Here is a 23,362-nt window from a genome sequence, read left to right as displayed (position 1 = left end):
AAAAAAAAAAAAAAAAAAAAAAAAAACAACACTGAATGCAAAGATGATAAGGGTATAGTCTCTGTTCTTGGGGACCTCAAAGTTGAGTAGCTTTATGGAATTTTCAAAACGTCACTTAGGTGGGATACAGGCCATGACCGAAGAGAACACGGGTAGAAGAATCTGAAGCGGGAAGGTGGAGGACGGGATTGACAGAGCAGGGGCTTTGGGTGTAGGGAAGGTGTCAAAGCAGATAAGGTGGGCCCAAAAGGGCAAACTTGCCCATGTCATAATTCGTGTCGAATCAATTCTATATCACATTCTCTAGCGCGTGCGCGCGCGCGCACACACACACACACACACACACACACACACACACTCTTTGTAGCTTATTCCTCATCAGCATGCTTACGTAAACAGATTTGGGGGCAAAAAGTAAAAATACCAGACACTTATCTACTGCTTAGTATGTAATAGACCCTTAAGGCAATTTACACATATTGACTCATTTAATCCTCACAGCAACCCTCTGGGGCAGACACCATTACTATTCCATTATACAGAGGAGTGAACTGAGGAACAGGGAGGTTAAGAAGTTTGCCTGAGGTCACACAGCCCAGTGAGTGATGAACTTTCTGTACCCAAGCTCCAGCCTCTCTGCTGGTGACCACTGCCATGCTCCCTTTCTTCTCTCACACACATGGTTTCGTTTGCTGAAGTCATTTCCATCCCACCCACCCCTAAGTTTTGACCTGATTATTGGATTCAGATAGAATAGGTATCTTAGAGGATGTAATCACAACAGGCTTGCTCTGTCAGCTTCCTCTTTGCAATTAAATGCAGACACGCTACAACAAAAACATCAAAAATCCCACTAAGGAATTAGAATGTCTGAACTGACACTTAAAAGTATCAGGAGCCATCAGCTTTCTGACAGCTAGGATAGGGCTCTAAAGAACACCTGCCTGACGTTTGCCACACAAGGCCTCTCCCGAGAGTGTGTCACAGGATCCTGTCTGTAGATCCTGACTCAGCGATCTACATTAACCTAAAGACACGGTGACAATAAAAAATGCAGGCAGGCCACCACCGCATGTCACTGACAGCAGTGGGAGAATTACTGATTAAGCTGGAGAGCACTACGAGGTGAGCCATGGTCTTTGTTCTTACTCTTGAAAATTTCCCAGAATGTGTAAAATAGCTGTAGTCACGGCCTCGGGCTTTCTCTGATGTTCACATTTCTGTTTAAAAAAGGATTTTGTAGCCAACCATCATTTTCAACATGTTTTAGTGTGCCAAGCTGAAAATTACAAAGCACAAAAGTTGGGCAAAATAATGAGCACACATAACTTTACACTGACTGTCTTTTTATTCAAGAGGAGAATGTTTCTTTTTCCAAACTAGGGCAGAGACAGGTGCCACTGTGTATTGTGAGAATCAAATGAGATGGTGCATATAAAAGAGCGTTGAAAGCCTTGCACTAATTACTTGGTCACCCTCCAGGTCAATTACTGATTTGGTACTAACTGAAATCCTCCAGGGTGGGGCCCGTTAGGATGAAGCATGCTCTTCGGCATGGTTGCTCGAGGCCATAGAGCAAGCCGGTAAGCACCTGAGGAGGTGGAAGGTGAGAAGGTGAGGGCATTTAGGTGGGGCATTAGGTTGCATCCTCTCTACCGGGAGGAGCATTTGCACCTGTCATTCAGGTGCAGATCTGCAGATCAGATCCTCTCTCAAAGCCTTTTACAGCAGTGGTGGATGACTGTTTATACTCACACTTACTTACAGGAAGTGTTATTAATGGGGCGGTTTTACACATCCAATAGAAGACTATTTCATAAGTGGCGCCACGTGCTGCCAGAGGTGACAAAAAAAAAAACAAAACATTTTCATTCAGGCATTGCCAAAATATACTCAAAAGTTAAGAAAGTGGGCTTTCCTGGTGGCGCAGTGGTTGAGAGTCCGCCTGCCGATGCAGGGGACGCGGGTTCGTGCCCCGGTCCGGGAAGATCCTATCTGCCGCGGAGCGGCTGGGCCCGTGAGCCATGGCCGCTGAGCCTGCGCGTCCGGAGCCTGTGCTCCGGAACAGGAGAGGCCACAGCAGTGAGAGGCCGCGTACCGCAAAAAAAAAAAAAAAAAGTTAAAGTGAAATTTTACGTGGATTGGATATAGGGATACATAAGAAATGATGGAGATCCCGTCTCCAGGAGAAAAGCATCTCCCTGACAGATGAGGATCCAGGGGGAGTTGATTGTACTCTGGAGAGCATTCCTTCTTCCCAAGAATCCTTGTGAGGCACCAAAGGACACTTCTCCACTGGGAAAATGAGGACAACATTACGAGTTTGCAAACTGCTTTGAAAACTGTAGATTAAAAATATAAATGCATATAGGACATTCAGATAACACATTGTATCAGGCCTATTTTTCGTGACTGTATTGGGAAACTTTTATTAATATGTTCAGTTTAAACACAGATAGCCACCTCATTGATGGTTAAGCACTTGAAAATCCACCAAGTATAATTTTAGCCAGATTTTCTTACAAACCTTCATGTAACCACTGTAGGGAGACCACCTCTGAACTCCAAGTTCAGTCCCTCAAAGGGATTAAATCTTAACCACACCATCACGTCGACTGCTCTGGCTGATCACGCTCGGTGTCATTAGCATCTATTTAATATGGCAGCTGATACCTTGTGGCCCCCTGCAAATGGGGGTGAGCAGAGCCTTGGCGAGAAGTGAATCATAATTGCTGGCCGCGGGGCTGTGCGGCGCTGTGACAGCGGCAAGTGGGGAAAAGAGGAAAGCATTAGAGAAGGTCTGTTGTACTGATGAAGTAGAATTCCTAGAACACACTGTGCTATCAAATGAGATTTGGCTCCACAGTGCTGGGAGCAAACAATGGGCTCAGTAGGACCCAGCATTGGTTGCTGCGCATATTCTAGCTCCTTTAGTTGCAGCTGCCTTTCATTCGGGGGAGCAGGAACCGCACTAGAGAATGGAAAGGAGGGGCTGTATTTTTGGGCCAGAGAAATCCAGAGAGTAAGATGTTAGGGAAAAAAACCTAGAGAATTTCAACCAGGATGAATACAATGGTAAGTCATCTTCTCACACTCAACCTGAAAGTCTATAATTTTTTTGGATAAACAGTTATAGAAAGGACTAGTAAAATGTGTCCAGCCTCTTTAGCTGGGTTAGTATAGAGCATGTTTTAGAAAGAACTGGGTGGAGGATGAGTCTTTCTTGGAACTTTAGCTCTGGAAAGGGGTGGGGAAAAGGAGGCTTTAATGCATGGGGGTGGGAATAGGGGCTGCAGAGTCTGAAGTGTTAGGGAGGGTCTCTATTCTGGGTCCTCATCTGCATATGAGCTGAATCCAGGGAAAACAATGAACAGTAACATCAGGAAAAAAATGTTCCAAATCACTTATTACAAAACTACGTCTTGCTTTACAAAGAATTATTTGTCAGTCTCCAGATAGGTAATATTCTGTTAGTAGTAATAATCCAGGATATAAGAGTTTGTGCCCAACTTGCAAAACGGAGAGAAGAGAGGCGAGAATCCCTACTCAAAAAGTGCCCGAGGCACCAAAAGACAGTTTGTTGAAATCAAAGACAGTTGATTGTAGCCTGTACAAGTAGGAACAACTCTACCTAATTATGAATGGGGCATTGTCAAACCAGTTTGCCCCTGAAATACTCACTTTAACTTAGGTTTTTAAAAATCCATTTTATCCAAAATATTTGAACAAAATTATGCTGCAGCTGTTACTAGCCAAGTACAACCAGAGGTATGAAGTGCACACATTCTGTTTGAGGGTTCACATGAAGGTAATAGGTGATAATTTTTATAAAGTATGTGTTCAAAAAACACTGCATAGAAACCAAATTTGTGGAGAAAATTCCGCACTCTTAAGAACTGCCTAGGAGGGCGGTGAAGTCCAAACAACCCTGATTTGCCCACCTTCTTGAAAGGTTTCGATTCTTAAGCACCTACACACAAGCATCCATACACTCAAAGCAAACACTAAATATCTGCTGTGGAGGTTTTGTCACAGAGCCCAGGAACCCCAAATCCCTGAGTACGGAGAAAGCTGGGTTTCCCAACAAGGCCTCCTCCCTAAGCCGGGAGAGGCAGGCTTGGACCTTGGGATGGTCACGTCAGATCCTGCCCATTCCCGCCTTATTTGTTCTGATCGTTAAGAGGGTGCCAATTAGCGCCTATTTTGATGACGGTTTTGTGTTGTGGACGTCTGTCCACTAGCATCTGGCTAGGGCCCAAGTCCATTTCACAGGAAACACCAAACAGCTGTCAGATGGTCCTGAGTTTGGGTGAATACCAAACAAACACAATCCTCCCCGCCACAGGGGAGGAGGGCCGGCGTTCCCATCATCCATCATCTCAGGAAGTGCGCAGTCTCCAACACATTACCTAACTAACTCCTGACCGGCAGCTCCCTTATTTTTGTGAATTAGGCTTTGCCCACTGGAGTAAGTACTTAGAATGGATAAATCCAGAATTAACTTGTGTTTGCTTGAGAGCTAACGATCAGCTTGGCCCTTGTGTTTCTTCTTAAATCAGTGAACCTCTTTTCTGTCCTCTCATCGCACCCGGGGGAAGTAGGGGGTGAAGGCTGGGTTGGAATAGGGATTCACTTTCCAATCCAACTACTTTGCTGTTCAGTTCTTGGGTTTTGTGAAAAACAAGTGTTTAAAGCCAGTGAATCAGTTTGACGCTTTTAGCTTATTGGTGTATGTAGTTAATGCCATATATACCTTAAAGTTTTGTCATATAAACTTTTTGTATTTACACATTGATTTTGAGTCAGGTTAGATTAACAGAGACCTTTGGGCCCTCTGTGAAATATTGTGATTCCAAATATAACATTAACTACAATCTAGCAGAGAAAACTCCCTCAGTATTATTCCTTTGGAGTTCCTACATGGTCTGTTCCCAGAGTGTAAGAAGCCTTGTGGCATAAGCCTGAGAAACACAGGCTCCTCACTGAATGCCAGACCCAACAAAGGCAAATTAAAATGGGATCAAAACCTATTCATCTAACACCCACTTAATATTTTGGGATTATCTAGTAGGATCTAATATATAATATAGCTCAATGCATATTGTAGATGTGTGCTAAGTATTTCCTAAATAAAATGAAGAAATGAATGATTATTCAATCAACTATTTAAAATCAGGCTCTGACACACAGAAGTACATAGAGAAAGAGACAGAGATAGAAGCAGGCAGAAAGACTTATCTGGTCACTATCATCTTGTCATTTCAGTTTTAACTTACATGCCAACAACCATGCCCTCCTGGTAACATGAAACACTGAATTTAGCCGATTCTGTTAGGAGAACTTGGTGTCAAATTATAGTAGATAATTTTTATTGTGTGCTTACCATGTACCAGACATCATTCTGGTACATATGGTCTCGTTCAGCCATCAGAATTGCTTTATGAGGTTGGCACTATTAGTATTTCCATTTCACAGGTGAGGAAAACAAGGCTCAGAGAGGTTAAGTGACTTTCCCAAGATCTCACAGCCAACAGAACAGGAAACTCCAGAGCTCATACTTTTAACTCCTGCATCATGTCACCCCTCTAGAAGAAAAGTTGACTCCCAAATGCAATTTTAACCCTCAGCTTCGTTCTGTGTCTCTCTAGCAGTAATGAGATCTTAGTTGTTTTTCCTGATCTTAGTCTCAAAATTAGGGAAATCATCAGTCAACATTTCTATCAAATTCATGTCAGTCACTCTACTGCTATGAGCTGGATGTACCTGGAACGTGGTAACGTTACCTCCGTAACCCACTGAGGATGCCAACATTACACATGCAGAAGATAGCTACGGAGATTGAAATTTACTCTCTCCACTTATTGCAGACTCTGGAGTATGCTTACTCTTCATCTGAGAAAAAGCAGAGCTGGCACTACTGTCAGAAAGTACTTAATGCCACAGTTTAGGCTGCAGTGCGTGCTTCTCAATATCTTCAGAGGATAATCTATAAAGTACTGAAATTTACTCATTGAAGGTCTGTAATAGGATAGTGTACTGAAGTTAGAGAACTCTTCCCTGAGGGCTAATTATGCCACGGACTTGGAGGTGAGGCTATCTGGTCAAACATCTCCCACCCGATGGTGGTTGAAAATTCTTTCTTGACGTTTATAATTTTAATTTAAACTTATTAAAGAAGGTCTTTTAGACTTATTTGACAGAGCTTATTTCATCGTATATTGTTCTTTTGCGTGACATAAAAGAAAATATAAGTGAACTTAATTGGATAACGCAGTCTTAAAACTTCTTGTTCGGTGTTGAACTCCTTATACGGGGTTGGAATTCCCAGTCATGTGTGTGCTTTTCCACACCATATTGTCCTCTTTGCCATCAAGAGCTTTGGTGATGGACACATTTAAATTTGTTCACCACCTTTCAAAGCAGGTATCAAACTTCTTAACACTATTTAGAGACAGCGACTAGCTGGGCTAGGTTAGCTGCTAACTATCAGTAGATGGTAAGAGTCTCTGTATGTTTTTTCAGCTTTCCCGGAATGTAAACAAAAGTAGTTGTGTTGATATCAAGTAACACTAGAGGGCAGCCTGCAAGTTAGAAACTGAGTAATCCTACACCAAGCAGTACTTTGGCATAGTACAATAGATAACAGCAACTCAAGTATGGTGTCCCAGGGTAAAAAAAATCATCAGATCATTCTTTAATGTTTAATTTGAATGTGCCTTTAGAAGACTTCAAACAATTTCATAAACGTTTTCTCCCTTCTAGAAACTCCCTTATTTGTTAAAGTCCCCTGAAGATACTTGATGTTTCCAATCCTGTTTTTTTTTTTCACTTCCATTATTCAACCTTTTAAAATGTAAAACAAAACTTTATTATGGAATAAAACTTTCCTGTTAGAAGTTTCATGTAGAAGCCTCTGAAATAAAAATGCACTGTGAAGGGTAAAGACAGACTATCCATCTTTTTAGGGTTCTTTTTTATAGCATAAATATTTATTTTTGAAAATAGTTTTATTTATTATTGAAAATAGTTAGTTTCAACTATTAAAGGCCTTTGGAGGATTCTTGTGGACAACTGTACTGTATCAGTACTTATCTAAAGGTTGAAACCATAAAACGAAATCTGTAATACCTCATTCACCTATGTATTGAAGGTTTATTTCTTCCTAAATAAAATATTACTCAACACATTTTTTCTTCTACTACAATAAACAGTGTTCAATTTTAGCATAATGCAGCAAAACTAGGCTTAGCTGTCTGCTAACACTGGCTTATTAAATAAACAACACAATTTAGGTGTTATTTGTGTTTTGTGAATTACATCATCTGTAACATTTCAGTTGCATAAGGCAACTTAAGAGATGAACACTGGTAGATATGCCCCAGGCAGGGTTAGGAGGAGAGAGGGGAGGAAGGGACAAACACATCTACATTTAGTTTCAGAATTCAAAGACTTGCATGAAGTAAAACCGTTCAGAATGAAAAAAATAGGAAACAGGTGGCTCCATCTAGGCCCTGATTCTTCCATGAGCGAGTCACGTGCTCTCCTTCCTCCTGTACTTTGTAGCCAGTTTTTATAGAGGCACTGGACGGTGCTTCAGTCTTTCTCGTTATTATCCACCTCATATCATGGTATTAACCTCCCTAATGTTGGAGAAAGTGGTCCCCGCTGCCAGACCAAATGCAACAGTTTAAATGCTCTTAATTTTAAAATCTTTAGCACTCGTTTTACAGAGCTGGGTATGAGCACAATAGAACTCATCCCGGGCTTTGGCGTTTGGCTTCTTATGTGTCATTTACATATGGTTTTATGATAGCTGTTAAATATTAACTATTTTGTCTGTAAACCTGGGTTCCTGTCTTGGCCAGTGCCACCATGATCCACTCAGCTCCCCAGACGTGACATCTTGGAACCATTTTTTACTACTTCTACCCCCTTATCCCACACGTCCAACTGGTCCCTAAGTCCTGATGGCTGTACTTTGTCAACACACCCAGAATCTGTTTCCTTTTTCTCCACTCACAGTGCTAGCAGATTTATATTTCTCAAACACACATCTGAGGACATCATCATCTTGCTGAAAAGCTTGGAGCCTGCAGCTCCAAGTCCCACCTCTTCAGCAGGGCAGAGCCCTCCACAAGCTACTCTCCATCCCTCTTTCTGTCCGCTGGGCTTTTAGGCCACATCACCAGTCATCAGGAGGCCCCCTTGCTGCTCTGGGGCCAAATCCTGCATTTCTCTGCCTCTGGCCTTTGCTCCTGCCTCTCTCCCTTAGCCCCACTGCTCTTCTGCCCCCTGCCTCCCATGTACCAAAATCTCACTCATTCTTTAAATGCAGCTGAAATGCTTCCTCCCCAGCTGGACACAGCACTCCTTCCTGTCCTTAGCATCCTTACCACTCTACTTTGGGGATGGAGAATAGTCAGACCTCAGACCCTATAGTAATTTTTTGCAAATCTAACTTCCTCGATAGAATGTCGACCCAATGTCTGGCCTTGAATGGGTATGCACTTAATCAGTAAATTCTGAACTAGGTCATCATTGTGTCTCTGCAGTATCGAGAACTTGCCTAGAGTAGGTGCTAAATATCTATCTGCTGAATTAAACGGAACTGCTGCTTTCACTAGACCCAGCAGCGTGGACCAGAGGAGTAAAATAACCTTGGTCAGAGGGAAGATCCATTTATGTTGAGCCATCTGGTCTACTTTATTCCTTGCTAAAAGTGTGTTTCTGTTTCATAGGTACAAGTTGCAAGACCCAGGAGGATATTCCTGCTGAATATCTGGTTCACCCCTCTGTCCCTCCAGTTGTACCCTGCCCCAGGGTCAAAGTTTCCACTTTTATGTTGCTGTTTATTTTTATCCCTACTATAAAACAGGACTAGAATCCTAAATAACAACATCCTTCATTTTTCAAATGATGTCCTTTCGGATGACAGACTCAAGGCCCTAAGAGCTGCTGGAGACAATGACCTGCAATAGCATTCCACCCAGAACCAGGAATTTAGGTCCCAATGGCAGTGAACCCTCAGGTGAAGTCCTTGGAAAGCTACTTCTGAGCTTGTTTCGTGGCAGTAGTCAATCTGCATAGTAGGCATAATGTAAAAACATCTTCAGCTGGAAGACTGTAAATCGTTTTCAAAATTTTTTAAAGTATTGAGTAAACCGTACAATGGCACGGAACATAAAAAACGCAGATTCAGAAGGCTGGGGACCTTGTCTCAAGCCCCTTACCAGGGGTATATACTCTTAGGCCAATCATTTGACCTCTCTGAACCTCGTTTATCTCATCTTAAAATTGGGCATAATAATTTCTGCCCTGCCTAACCCAGGTTGTAATAATATTAAATGAGGTGATGTTTACAAACACACTTTGAAAAATATAAGCAGTATATAGCGAGGTCTTTATTAGTAGTAATAACACTGTTAAATACTGTTGATGTTGATCATCACCACTAAGCCTAAATCTGATACGGGACTTGGCAAGACTCCTTCCTGGGCAGAGCAGTCCTGGGTTTGCGCCTCACGGCTGTAAGCCAGTCTGTCCTCTCCCATCCTGGGAAGGCCGGCACTTGAAACACAGGCAATAAGAAACAATGAAATATGCCAATGCATTATGATTACTTTTAATAGAATGAGCCCTCCAGTGAAGACTGGGTATGGTTGACAACAAGCAAGAAAAGACATTGCCCCAGTCCTATGTTGGAAACCTTTGCAAGCTCTGCTCAGAGGAATTTGCATTTCAATAACAATGCGATAATGTCAGGCTGTTCACAACGTTGCAAAGCCTTCTCTTGCACACCTGGCTTGGGGAACTGGAAGTGGCTGTTTTCTAACAGCAATGGCAGTTCTGTTGTCCTTTTCATTCTTGGGAATGGATGTGTTTGGGCAGTATTCACAGGTCTTGCGTTCTGGACGTGACAAAATATGAAAACGAAAGCCCCACACTCCAAGATCGCCCAGGAGAATTAATGAATCAGCATATTCAACATGTTGAACTTCCCCTCATCACAAACGAACGGAAACACCATGTAGATAAAAGTTGACTTTTTAATAGAAAACTTTTCCCTGTACGCTGAACATCACTTTAAAAAAGACAAGTATCCAAAAGATGTTTGTTACCTTCCTCTTGGCTACGTATGAAACTACTCTGTTCCTTCTAGATGACACCGGTAGCATCTCCTCTTGTCTGGGCAAACATGGGATCATAACACAGGGTTGACTTAATTTATATTAGAAGTAAAACCATATTGCATGCAGTGGGACAACCATCTTGCCAATTATTTCAGATAATCACTACCCTAGAACACAGTACAGCAAATAATACCAACTTAGGTAATTTCTCATTAAGACGCTTATAGATCAGTAAGCTTAATTGTAAAAGCTAAGCATTTATAATTCGTAAGCACAGATTATGCTAATCTAGACAGGTTATGTGCTACTAAGAGTTTCGTGTAAGCTGCAAAATGATTCTTCACTCAGTAGTTTAGTCCATAAGTTGGCATTAATATACTACACCTAACTTTCATTAGGCCTCTCTAGTTAAAAGTTGAATGTAAGCAGCGCATTAACATCACGGTTCAGCTTCCTGATATCTGTTCTAAAACTCATGACACGGGAAAAGTACTGTGAATCAAAAGTTAGGCCTGTTTCTCTCCAGTGCCTATAGTGTTCTGGTCGTTACGGTTAGCACTCGGGAAAGAGTACTTTTAGGCGAAGGAAATACCACTTGGTCCAGTATCCCCAGCATAAGTGGCTTTCATTTGAAAGAATTGGGGCACTGCTCAAAGCCCCATTCAATCTTTGGAAGGCATGGCCTCGAATCCAGCTAGGAGCCAGTATATATCAACAATTTTGATAGGTAAATTCCTTTAAAATAAAAAATGATTCCTCTAAAGATTCAAAACACTCCACATCACTTATAAATTTCAGCTGTTCCCCAAGTGATATTTCATTCTTTATATGATCAGTCTGCAAATGATACAGAATCACATTTCTCATAAAATAAGAACCTAGTATGGTTTGCATGGCAAGATAATGGAAGCATGTTCAAGTCACCACTGTCTGAAAATGTTCCAGCAAAACGCAGCCTCCGAGGCATGGATGCCTCGGAGACACCAAAAAATCTGTAATCAGAAATCATTAATTAAGGTTACCTAAAGTCTACATTGTATTTGACTGACAGCCTCACAAAAGCACTGCTTACTTTTCGTAAGGCTGCAGCGTGCAATGTCGTCTCTGACCAGATACCAAAGAGTAATCACAACCTTGTCATTGTCGACAGGACAGCAAACTGAATTCCCACAAACTCTTCTTCGAACAAAAAAAGCTTCTGATCTGAAATATTAATCCCATTGTCCTCCCCACTCCATGCTTTTTTCTTTTTTTTTCTTTTCTTTTTTTTTAAAAAAAACTATCTTAAAAGAATACTCTAAAACAAGCAGGACCTATTTTCTGACCCTGCGGAATAATCAGGGGTCCCTAATACTGAATTTACAAATGGATATTTGCTTCACAGAGATATTTGAGGGGGAGGTGGGGGAGGTCTGGGGGGATAATTGCAGCCTATGGGTAAGCCAGACCACATGATCAAAAACTGCTGTGACACTTAGAAGTGTTTCTCCGCAAGGAATTCCTGTGCCCAGAAGCCTGGTGAAGCCAGTAGCAATTAAGGCCATGTTATCCTTTTAATTTACTTCAAATTATTGGCCTCTAAGATCAATCATTTAGTGTGGTTGAGTAAGGGAGGGGTCAATATAATAGGCACGTGTATTAAAAATTCTTGTTGATCTTAAACAAAAATTTTGGCAGGCTGGATCTGGGGAAATTTAAAACGGCTGCTTTGAAGCTCACCCTGAAATAAAAACTAGTTATTTTCTAGTTTAAAAAAAATGACTAATATTCTAGATGAGGCCCATTTGTAATGAATTCAAGGTTTTCTTCTTCTGAAATCGCCTGGATTTTCAGTTGCTGCACTGCATGTCCTGAATTCAGTGCTGTTTGCTTCAAGTGTGAGATGGTTTTATTTTATGTTTTAATTTACAAAGGAATTAAATGGCTGGGCTTAGACTGATGGAGGAGTCCTTGAAAGTCCACTCGAGAAATGGGAACTAAAACATTAAGAAGTGTACCAGTATCTGTTACACAAGGCCAACTCTACCTAACAAAGGAGCGCTGTGTTCTTCATCACACATGAAGCACATAAATCATGGGGTGCGTGTATCTCCCTCTTGTAGCAATTTAGTCCTCCAGATCTTTTCTTGACCAGGTCACACGAGATGTCCGCCACTGGAGAGCTTTTTCCTCATCAACCCGAAATAGCAAGATATTATAATCACGGGAAGAAAAAAACGCTCAGACACTCAAGAGCTGGCAAAACAGTAGACCTTTGGGCCAGTGTTGCAAAATGCAGTCAAATGGTCTCTAGCCCTTTAGGAATGTGCGTCGAACCAAAGAAAATAAAGGCGAAACCTGAAGGAAAGAAAGCACGAGTGTTTACATGGCCGTACCAAAGCACAACATACAACACTCGTGAGGTCATTTTATTTATTTAGCCATCTACAGAGCCAAAACCAAGTTGTGAAACTGAGATTTGAGCGAAGTCAGGAATGGCCTCGTTTACCTCCACGTTTAGAGACAGCCTTAATGAAGAGTTCGTACCCGTTGGCTTTCTTGTCGAAAGATGAAAGTGACATCAGCCCCTGGACTGTAATTTTTTACCAGCAAAACTGAGTAAGAGGCAAATCCTGGAGTAAATTATCAGCCTGGATGTGCACGTAACAAGGTCCAGAGAGACCCTCTCAGAAGTTGGCTCTTTTAATCCAACGCTGAATTATACGAGAAGCGGTTTTCAGTGCTTTCAGAAGACCACAATAGCCAAAATCACTGCAAGCGTCGCAAGCCTAGTAGATCTCAAACCTTTCCCAAGACGTCCCAACACTATCTGAGGCCCTGAAACTATGGCAACCGAATAAGAAAGTAGCCTCCATGATTAATAGATGAAGATCCCAGCGACAGTGTCTAGCTAGGGCCATCCTTCATGATGCGAGAAGAATTAGCACAGAATCCATCTCAGAAACCATTAACAAGTATTCTCCTTATAAAAATCCACTCAACTGCCATTCTGCTACCTATACCCCAGTTTAGAATGCCGTGAACAGTTGGGTTTCTAGTTATCGCTCACTCTGCAGAGATGAGAATGTTTTTAGTAACTCAGATGCTCACGTTTTTAGAATAGTGAAAGGCTTAATAGGCTGGTGTTCCACCTGGGTATCTGAGGCCTAAGAACAAAGGCATTCAAACACCAAAGTATGTGAATGAAGTCAAGTGGCTCTCAGGGTAAAAAGGAGAGACAGTTGTTGGATTGTTCTGGGTGTTTTTTTTTGTGGAGTGCAGTTTTTCGTAAAGCATTCCATTTTCAGGAAAGGAACGTTTCCATTCACCGGCTCCATCAGTATTCTCTTACTTTCCCCATTCAAGGACGGTAGGAGTCTGGGGGTGAGGCAAGCCCTAGAGTCGCTGCAATATTGATGAAAAGATTGAGTACGTTCCTGAAAAAAGGACTCGGGAATAGGAAAAAGGAAGGAAGAATAGATCCACAGAAAGCCTGGCTTTAAAACTCTCATATAACATTAAACCACAATTAATATATCCCTTATTTCCCAGTCCCTCAAATGCTTATTTTCCAATGGCATGTTTTCATTGTGTTCAATGCCAGATCCTGTTCTGTTCTATAAATGCTTCAAATCAAATCATGGCCAAAGGCTTGGTCTTAAACACGTGGGAGGGCAGAAGGGATAAGAGAGGGATAAATGGCATCAATTTTAGAGATTCTTCCGCTAAGGTTTTTGAATTGGCTTGGATTCTTTGAATTAAAGTTTCTGCAGATGGCAATTATAGGTTAGTTGGAAACCACTAGCAAGTGCTGAGTCATATTAAATGAAAGCCTCAGGTCTCAAGGCTGTATGTGGAAACATCTATTACTAACAGTACTTTCAAAGCAACAGTCGCACACTGGCTGCTCCACAGGACCTGGTCCTTCAGTCTTTGGGGCATGTGAATTGCTGACTTATTCCCCTCTCTGTATGTCCTCTTTCCACTTGCAAAATTGAAGAGAAAAACATTTTCCTAGATGAAAATAACTGTAATTCTAAGCCATGGAGGGATTCCTGTTCCTTCAGGGAACTGCAGCGATAATATTGCCCCTTTTGCTGTGCTTCTGAGGAGTCAGATAAGATAAGAAACTGTATGATTATCATTTGAATCAAATTTCAGGTTGTATAGCAATATATCAGCAGTAATCACCATCTCCACTGCGGGGAGGTGACTACTTCCTTGCATTTGGTGGGGAAGGTAGTGGTTCGCTTCTGTGTGGAGATTCAGGTGCTCGCAAACTGTCACTGTTTCAGGCTTGGCCAGGGAAGATTGACCTGGCAAATATGGCCACCATAAAGACCCTCATGCAGTAGTCCCAGCCATAGCCTCTTGGAGAAGTTGATGGACAGCCAAGCTTCTCCCCTATGTGGTCCTTGGGGTCAATTCAACTCATCCCTGAACAGTCATTATGGGCAGCTCTCAGATTTCAAATGTGGGTACTCTCAGATTCTTTAGTGGGTGTATTTTACTTACGGTGTGAATGTTCCTTTCCAGTCCAAAGGTGTTTCCTTCGCATCATCTCTTTATGTCACAGATTTGTAAGGCCATTTCCTTTTGTACTCTCCCCACCAGGGCACTCTCCATGACAACTGTCACCCAAATAAAAATAATACTTTATATTTAATGAGTGTGTGTAGTGTATCAGGCATTGGGCCACGAAACTTACAGATGTCATATTTACTCTCCTCGACAACTGTAATACAAATGTAAACTGTAGCATTTTACAAAGGGAAACTGAGGCAGATAACTGGCTCAAAGTCACACTATTTGTAAATGGCAAAAAATGGGATGCAGTCTGTGTTGTGTCTGCCTAAGATGTGTGACCTCTGCATCACCTCCAGAGCTGTCTACAGCCCTCCCTCCAACAGTTCTTGCACATTTTTTATAAACTCATGCCACAAAATCGAATGAATTTGCCCTGTATTTGGTGGGGAAGATAGTAGCAAATAGCAAAGATCAAAACTTCTTTCCTCTCACTCCTAGTTCGCCCTGATGTGTCTGTTCTACGCTAATGCTTTCACCGACATGAGCTGTGTTAGAACTTACCTGAGCAGAAACAAGCCCTTACTTTTTTTTTTTTATAATGCCTGGCAGAGTGCCACTCCTATGACCTTGCCCAATTCATTGGTCACATTGGAAACAATCACTAGTTGACACGGTTGGCATCTGATTCATAAAGTTGCCATCTGTACACTACGCAGATTGTGCATTTTCAGTGAATTTGAGGATCTTACTTAACTTCATAATGTGGTTTACATTAAAATGACATCAACACAGTATAATCTTTCTTTTATGATTTAGAAGACAATGAAGCAGGGTGTCTGCTAGGCCTGAGGTCTCGGGAGCGGAGGAAGGAGTCAGCATCAAACTTTTCAAATTTCCAGACTGCATTTAAAAAAATTAATTAATTATTTTTTGGCTGTGTTGGGTCTTCGTTGCTGCGCCAGGGCATTCTCTAGTTGTGGCGAGTGGGGCTACTCTTCGTTGAGGTGCGCAGGCTTCTCATTGCGGTGGCTTGTCTTTGTTGTGGAGCGTGGGCTCTAGGTGTGTGGACTTCAGTAGTTGTGGCACGTGGGCTCACTAGTTGTGGTTTGAGGGCTCTAGAGCGCAGGCTCAGTAGTTGTTGCTCACAGGCTTAGTTGCTCCACAGCACGTGGGATCTTCCCAGACCAGGGCTCGAATACATGTCCTCTGCATTGGCAGGCAGATTCTTAACCACTGCGCCACCAGGGAAGTTCCAGAGTGCATTTTGTATTTTACCGAATACAGCTACATTCATGATTTCATATTATTCTCCCAGCAGTCCTACTAGATAGAAAGCATAGGTTTACTATTCACAATTTTTATTTAAAATAATGCAGCTTGAGAAAAGTGGCTTGTCTGTTGTAGTGAGTCTGGAACACAGGTTGTCCAACTCCAACAACAGGGTCTTCAACAACAGTTATCACCGCACTGGGACAGGATAGAAAGGTGGGTTAATGGGCATACTATTTCCTCCTGGTAGGAAGTTGAATTTTATTTAATAAATTTATTTATTTATTTTTGGCTGTGTTGGGTCTTCGTTGCTGCGCACGGGCTCTCTCTAGTTGCGGTGAGCGGGGGCTACTCTTCGTTGCGGTGCGCGGGCTGGCTTCTCATTGCAGTGGCTTCTCTTGTTGTGGAGCACGGGCTCTAGATGCGTGGGCTTCAGTAGTTGGGGTGTGCAGGCTTAGTAGTTGTGGCTTGCGTGTTCAAGAGTGCAGGCTCAGTAGTTGTGGCACATGGGCTTAGTTGCTCTGCGGCATGTGGGATCTTCCTGGCCCAGGGCTCAAACCCATGTCCCCTGCATTGGCAGGCCGATTCTTAACCACTGCGCCACCAGAGAAGCCCCAGAAAGTTGAATTTTAAAAGCTACTATTAGCAAACTCCAAAAAGGCAAGAAGGTTCTGTGGCCAGTGGTTAAAATGCAGAACAAATGAGTCCAAGGTCAAAAGCTCAGTCTCCGTAAGTGCTGGCTGTCTTCTTAGCTCTGTTTCTCAGAAGGGTGATTCTACCTAACTCACATTCCCTCCAGCTTCAACCAGGTGTCCCACAGATGTGTGCTCTTGGCTATAGAAGGGGACTGACTGGATGTGAGTGTGGGAACGATCAATCCATCACGAAGACTGGAAAAACAACCCAGAGTGAATGCTCCACTGATGGTGCATGAGACGCGTCACCTATGTACACGGAAGACAGTGTGACACACACACACTCATGCAGGCAGAGAGGCGTCTCATTTGATGGACACATATCGTAGAAAAACAAGAGCAGGCAAAAGAGAGAAAGACGGGTTGTTTGCAAAAAGATTCACTCTTCATTCATTCAACAAATACTTGTTATGAAAGCGCTGTGATGTGCCAGGCATAGGTTTAGGTGCTGGAGATACAGCAGTGAAAGAAACATAATGGCATCGCGTCTAGCAGAAGACGGAAAATAAATGAGGACCACAGACAGTTTGTCAGGATGTGAAAAGTGCTAAGAGGAAAAAAAAAAAAACCTGAGGCTGTCCACTGGGGTAAGGAGTGTTGCGACAAAAGGGTGAAGCAAATATGATCAGGAAAGCCTTCACTGAGGAAGTGACATGTGAGCAGAGAAACTGTAAGTGCAGGGGAGCAAATCCTGCAGCTCTCTGGGCAGAGGACTGCCCCAAGCCTTGAAAGGGCAAGTGCAGAGAGACCCTGCAAAGGGGCCCGGGGGGAGCACGCCCAGCATAGTCAAGTGACCCCAAGGAGGAGTGGAGGTCAGAGAGGTGGGGACCCGAGTGCAGATCATGTGGAACCACAAAGGCCACAGAAAGAACTCTGGCTTTGACTGGAATAAGATAGGAAAGCATTTGAGCACATGTAACCTGATCTGTAAAAAAAAAACTATATCACTTCAGCTGCTGTGTTGAGAAAAGACTGTAGGGGGCCAAGAGCAAAGCCCGGAGACTAGCTGGGAGCCTAACACAGCAGGTTCCCCAGCAGGAGGAGACAGTGGCTTGGCCAATGTGAGGGCCACTGAGCTGGAAGACCTAGAGGGAGTCTGCATGCTTTCTGAAGGTGGGGCTAACAACACGGCAGCTAGAATGGATGCAGGTACCATAAAGAGAAGAGTCAAGGATGACTCCTGAGTTTTTTGGCGTGAGCAAACTCAAAGGATGGAATTGCCATTTACCAAGATGGAGAAGATGATAAGAAAAGCATGTGTGGAGGAGAAAGATCCAGAACTAGGTGTTTGGAGCATTTGGGTTTGAGATGTCTATTAGATTCTACCCCCTGTAGGCATTGTGTATATCACAGATCCAGGAGAGAGGTCTGGGCTGAGGGGGTTATTTGGGAAACATCGAAGTATTGATACTTGTATGTGACGTTCTCCATTAGTGGAATTAGAATTATTCTAATAAAAAGGTTTGCAAGAACTCATCTGCTTCACAAAGCAAGATACCCTTGTGTATAAACTATATAGTAATAGTCCCATGCTGAGAAGTATCCCGAACTCACTTCTCCCCTTGAGGTTTGTGTGGTATGACATCTTACTTGCCCATTTCAGAGGGATTAAATGCCTCCCTCCCTTCCCTACCTTACCACATCCCCAAGAGGCAATTGTGTGGTTGCCAGCAGAGAACAGCTCAGTCGCTCTTACAGCACATCTTAAGGCAGAGGAGAAAAGCCTTCACTCTGGAATAGAAATCTCTCAGAGACAACTTGGCTCCAGGGCACCCCAAGAGAGTGGGGGGCACTGATACGGGAGGGCCCAGCGGGATGCTTCCAGGTTTCCCCTTCCCCTGGAGATGTGAACACCCAGGGAACACTCGCTGTGGGACGAGGGCAGTGAACTGTCGAAACCTAAAGTGTGTGTGCAGGGCGGGTGGCAGCGCCGAGATACGTGCGGGCTTTTCCACCGTCGCAAACGGCAGATGCCTGATTAAAGCATCTGCAATTAGTTTGGCTTGTTCTGTGATTCCTTTCTGCAAACAAATATGATGGGAGAATATATTAGCTCTTGGCAAATCTGGTTCTAAAAAAACTTTCTCTCCCGTGATTACTCTTTTGTCCTGCTCAGAAAAGAGCTGAAGCACTCTGTACACACCCTGAAGTATGTGACTTACCTCCTTGTCCAAAACAGTATTTTCCCTTCCATTTCATAAAGGAGTGCAACTACCCATTTGCCTTTAAAGCATGAGGATTTATTTTGTATTTAATACAAGTTCTTAATTTGGGTTTCTTAATTTTATTCAATGAATGTAACAGTCTTCCTAATTCTTGCCATCCTTCTGATTCAACACACTTGGCAATGTTATCCACCTCCTCAGAATGCAAATGCTATATTTTTTTAATGATGGGAAAAGCATTCACTAGACTTCGAAAGAACTCTAGGGGTGAGTGTTTGTGCGTGTGTCTCTGTGTGTGTAAATAAAGAGTTGCACTTATTGCCACTTTACAATAACCACTTACTTGAAGGCAGAGATTTTCTTTTTCACTTTAGGGAAAAAAAAAAAAGCCTAGGTCTATTCTAAGTGGAGAAATGTGAACTGTTTGGGACTACTTCTTTCATTTATTCATTCAATATTTACTTGAGTTTCTACAGTGGTTCTTATGAATTTTTAACCTATTTAAACTTAGATGTTTTATCCAATAAGTACATTCTGCAGGTAGCTACTGAGATCATGATTTTGGGTGTCCGCTGAACATTTACATATGTGGATTACATGCATTATGAGAGTGTGACCCATCTCTAAACGGTGATAACTGCAAAACAGAACGCTTTGGGAAGATTGTCACCAAACAGTGTAAATGAGAAACATGAACTAGAATGCCTCTTTATATCAAGTTGAAAAAAGACATAACACAAAAAAAGAGGTTTAAATCTGTTGGTCATTCATTTCTCCTTTCAGATTGGTCTGCAAAGTGCCTCATGTAAGAATGTCCTAAACCCAAAATAATAACAGAGAGTGGGGGGTTACTCAAGAGTTGAATAAAAGTCACCATATAAACAAGCATGGGTAAACCAAATTCAAATAATCAGTGCAGTTATTTTTTAACAGATGGTTTAGGTTAATAGGTGGAGACACAGTGTTGCCACTGTAGTATTTAAGGTTAGGTTAATAATTAACTTTCGTGCCTGGAGTAGTTTAATCAAAGCTTACTGTAATAACTGCTCCATGCAGACTAAACAGGGTATTCAAAAAACCATGCAAAATACTTGCAATCTTGACCTCTGGTAGTCATTTGGAAAAAGTGTGAAAAAAGAAGATGTTTTCATTCAGAAATGTGCACTAGTATCTTTACTCTGGGGGAAAAACCTTCATAAAGGGTTCATATTATCTGGAACCAACAATCTTCTCCCTGCCATGAAGAGTAGCTGACTGTGGACTTCAAATGCCTAAGATGTATGTTGAAAGGAAGACCAGACAATTATCAGGATTAGAGGAAGGCAAGGCAAAGGCACTCGACCTTCGTACCCGGAAAGACTTCAGAACGGGCGCTGGGGGGCATTAAATAGCTTTTCTGAGACCTGCTGGCAGAACACTGTAACAGGGTTAAACATCTTTTCAGATACCAAGCAAAGAAAGTTGGGCGTACATGTGAGAGAGTGTGTATGAGTGTCTTCGTGCCCCTGTGTTTTAAACCTTTCATGGATCACATTCAATTGCAACTTGATTTTCATCCAGCCTAGGCAAGAGAGTGATCCCACTGTGGCCATCCCTGGCCACCACATTCCCAAAGCAGACGCCTTTCTCCCAAGGACCGATGCGGATTGGTAGCGGGGCTGCCCCCTGCAGTACAGGCAGGAGGCGGCCCCTGGAAATGCTCGCCTTGGCCGTGAAAACATTCCTACCCCGCTCCACGCACACCTGATTTCCTGCTCTGCCCCTCCTTGAACACCCGCCGGCTGGAAAACAGCGCGAGGGGTGCAGGAGGCTGGGATGCTGAGCTTGGAGCCAGCGAGCCCGGGCCCGTGTCCACACGCACCCGCGCGCCAGCCGCTGTCCACAGTGGCCGCACCAGCTTCCTGAGTGCTGCGCTGAACTTCCCCTTCTCGCCCCTCCTTAACGCCCACCCCTTGCTCAATTGCTTGAGAGACTGGGCCAGCAAGTGCAGCGCCACGACCCCAACCAAGCTGACCACCGGCCGGGGTGGCACTCTCCGAAGGACCGGCTCCTACCTCCTAGCCGTACGTATCCTGGGGTGGTTCGCCCGCCTCCCTGGGGGTTCCGTTTCCCGCCGGCTGTACATGCTGAGCCCCAATTCTGTAGTGTCCCCCACCCCTGGCCTTCAGAGAAACTTTCCAGAAGCGCCTGGTCGAGTGGCCCCGCGCTGGAAAAAAAGGAGGCGGCGCTGGGCGGAGGGGCGGCGAGGGAGCGGGAAAGAGGAGTCCTGTTTCCTTTTCCCCATACCCACAAATCCAGACTGTTCCCTGGCTCCCCCTGTACCGTTACGGTCGTGGGAGGAGGGAACGGATCTCAGGATCCTGCTTTGCACTGTGTAACACGGTGGGGAGCTGAGAAAAAAGCGGAGCATCTGGGGGAAGAGACACTTGCCATCCCAGCAGGGTCGTGAGGAGTGGGTGGGCACTGTCGGGCTTGCTCCCGAGTGCCCCACTGCCAGCGAAGCAGCGCTCTAGACGCAGCAAGTAGTCCGGACAATCCAGAACCTGGGGCCCGGGCAGAGCTCTCGTCTGGTTAGCAAGCACTGAGCCATCTCTTGCCTGGTCTTCTCACCCTTCCCCCTCCCGGGACACCTTCTTTCCAGAGAGGGACCTCGTAAATTCTAGAAGACGGCACAGTGGGCGCCAGTCCCGGCGTGGCGGGTTCTGTGCTTGAGGGGGACACAGACGCGACGGAGGCTGTCTTCGCCGCCCAGGAGGGAGCTGCGGCGGGGAATAGGACCCAGGGCGGGGGCGCCGCGGCACACTGGGAGGAGGCCACTCGTTCGAGCAAACAAAGCCCGGAACCTCTGGTGCCAGCGTCCGAGGGAGCCGGGATGTCACCAAGTGGTAGGGTGCGCGAGTGCCAGGGCCATTACAAGTTTCCCGCACTCCACTGAGCCCAGCCCAGACCCCGCACCGACAACAAAAGATTCTCTTTGCTTCCCCACCGTATCTCCGGAACCCCTGAACCCAAACCTCGTGCCGAGCGAAAACAGCGCTCTTCTACCCAACCTCCTCCAGCCCTGGAGGGCAGAACCCCTTCCCCTGCCTTCGCACCAGGACCGGGCACTTCCGAGAATCTCACCCTTTCAGGGCTTCTCTGCTGCCTGCTGGCCCGAAAGTGAGGACGAGCCCCCGGGTACTGCATACACATCCCAGGGCCAGGGAGCTATCCGCGCGGTTGGTGTCCCGGGCGGCGCCTGGCGTGTGCGCAGCGCGGGTGGGGAAGCTCGCAGCACGGAGCCCGGCGGTCTCTGGGGCGCAGGGTGGAGAGGAGCAGCGGGCAGGATTCGCGACTGCTCCCCCAGGGCCGGGCAACGCTCGGGAGACTGACACAAGACAAAATAAAACGCAAGCACCACAAAGCGGAGACAGGGCGTGCGGACCGCGTTCCCGGGACCCGCAGGAGGGAGCCGAGCCGCCCGGGAGGTGGGGCGCGCCGGGGCGCCCCAGCCGTACCTTTTCGGTGCATCGACGGGCAGGCGGCCGGGGCTCGGAGCGGGCTGGTACAGCGTGTATCCCATTTAGTAATCCATTATCGAGGGGATCTCTCCGGGCCGCGAGCTGCGCTCTCTCCTTCGCAAGCCTTTGTCATTCCTACATGTGTGCTTGTCTCTTTGGGGTAACAGTCGCGGCGACTACTTTCTGGGATGCAAACGCGCTGTATTCATCTCCAATGACAGGCGGAGAAGGGGAGAGGAAGAAAGAAAGAAACCAACAAGAAAGGAGTAAATGTTCAAGAAACTCTTCTCCAAATCCAAATTCCACTTGGATTCCACTCCGGCAATCCCTTCGGTGGTGTCTGCGCCGATTAACAAGTCATTTCAGGGTGGGGGGGGCGGGGTGGGGGCTGGCGCAGGGGTTCGCCCTCTAGCCCCGCTCCACGGCTGGGAGCGCTACGCCGCGGGTGTGGCAATGCTGGCCGCTGCCGCCGCTCCTAAGCGGACATCGCGGGCGGTCGGCCCCGCGGAGAAGCGCCGCTGCTGCGTCCGGAGCGCCTGGACAGCCGAGTGCGTGGGGAGCGGAGTTGGCTGCAACCTCACCCCGTGCGGCTCACTACTCCTCTGTCACCCGAGAGGCCGCCGCTCCGGGGCGGAGCCAAGTCCCGGACTGGATTGCGCAGAGCGGACTCTCCTCCTGCAACCCCGCCTCCTTTGGCTGGCGTCTTCTCCGACCCAAAGGAGAGCTGCGGTCTATGTGTGCGAACACTAGCGAGCGAGGCGGAGAGACGGAGAACCTACGCGGTTTGGCCGCAGGTGGAGCCTTGGATCGACTGGCCAGCGCAGCTTCCTTCCACCACTATTCCCGGCCCCGCCGCGCGCTCGGCCGAGGTCCCCGCGGGGGCGATGCCGGCAGGAGGCCAGCCCTTGCCTCCCCCAGCCCCGCATTTGCTGTAGCAAAAAAAAAAAAAAGAATCCCGGACAGCATTGCTGAGCTCTGACAAATCAGAAAAATTAATAAAAATAGACGTAGTGCAGCAGCGAGTTACAAGAAAGGATTTCATCGATTATCTTAAATGGAAAAGTTTTAAAGGATGAGGGTGAGTGAACGGCGAACCT

General features: G+C 45.1%; 1 protein-coding gene across 3 annotated transcripts in view; it reads right to left on the bottom strand.

The window, feature by feature from the left end:
• Positions 1–23,046, bottom strand: part of SEMA6A (semaphorin 6A) — a 130,383-nt gene extending 107,337 nt beyond the window's left edge. For all 3 annotated transcript variants that reach the window (XM_024743394.1, XM_024743393.1, XM_024743395.1), the window contains exon 1: positions 22,263–23,046. The gene's annotated coding sequence lies outside the window, so the exon portion shown is untranslated. The remainder of the gene's footprint in view (positions 1–22,262) is intronic.
• Between the last annotated feature and the right edge of the window lie 316 nt (positions 23,047–23,362).

This window comes from Neophocaena asiaeorientalis, unplaced genomic scaffold, assembly GCF_003031525.2.
Source record: "Neophocaena asiaeorientalis asiaeorientalis breed wild unplaced genomic scaffold, Neophocaena_asiaeorientalis_V1.1 scaffold26, whole genome shotgun sequence".
Classification (NCBI taxonomy): domain Eukaryota; kingdom Metazoa; phylum Chordata; class Mammalia; order Artiodactyla; family Phocoenidae; genus Neophocaena; species Neophocaena asiaeorientalis.
This window is presented reverse-complemented; position numbering and strand designations above follow the sequence as displayed.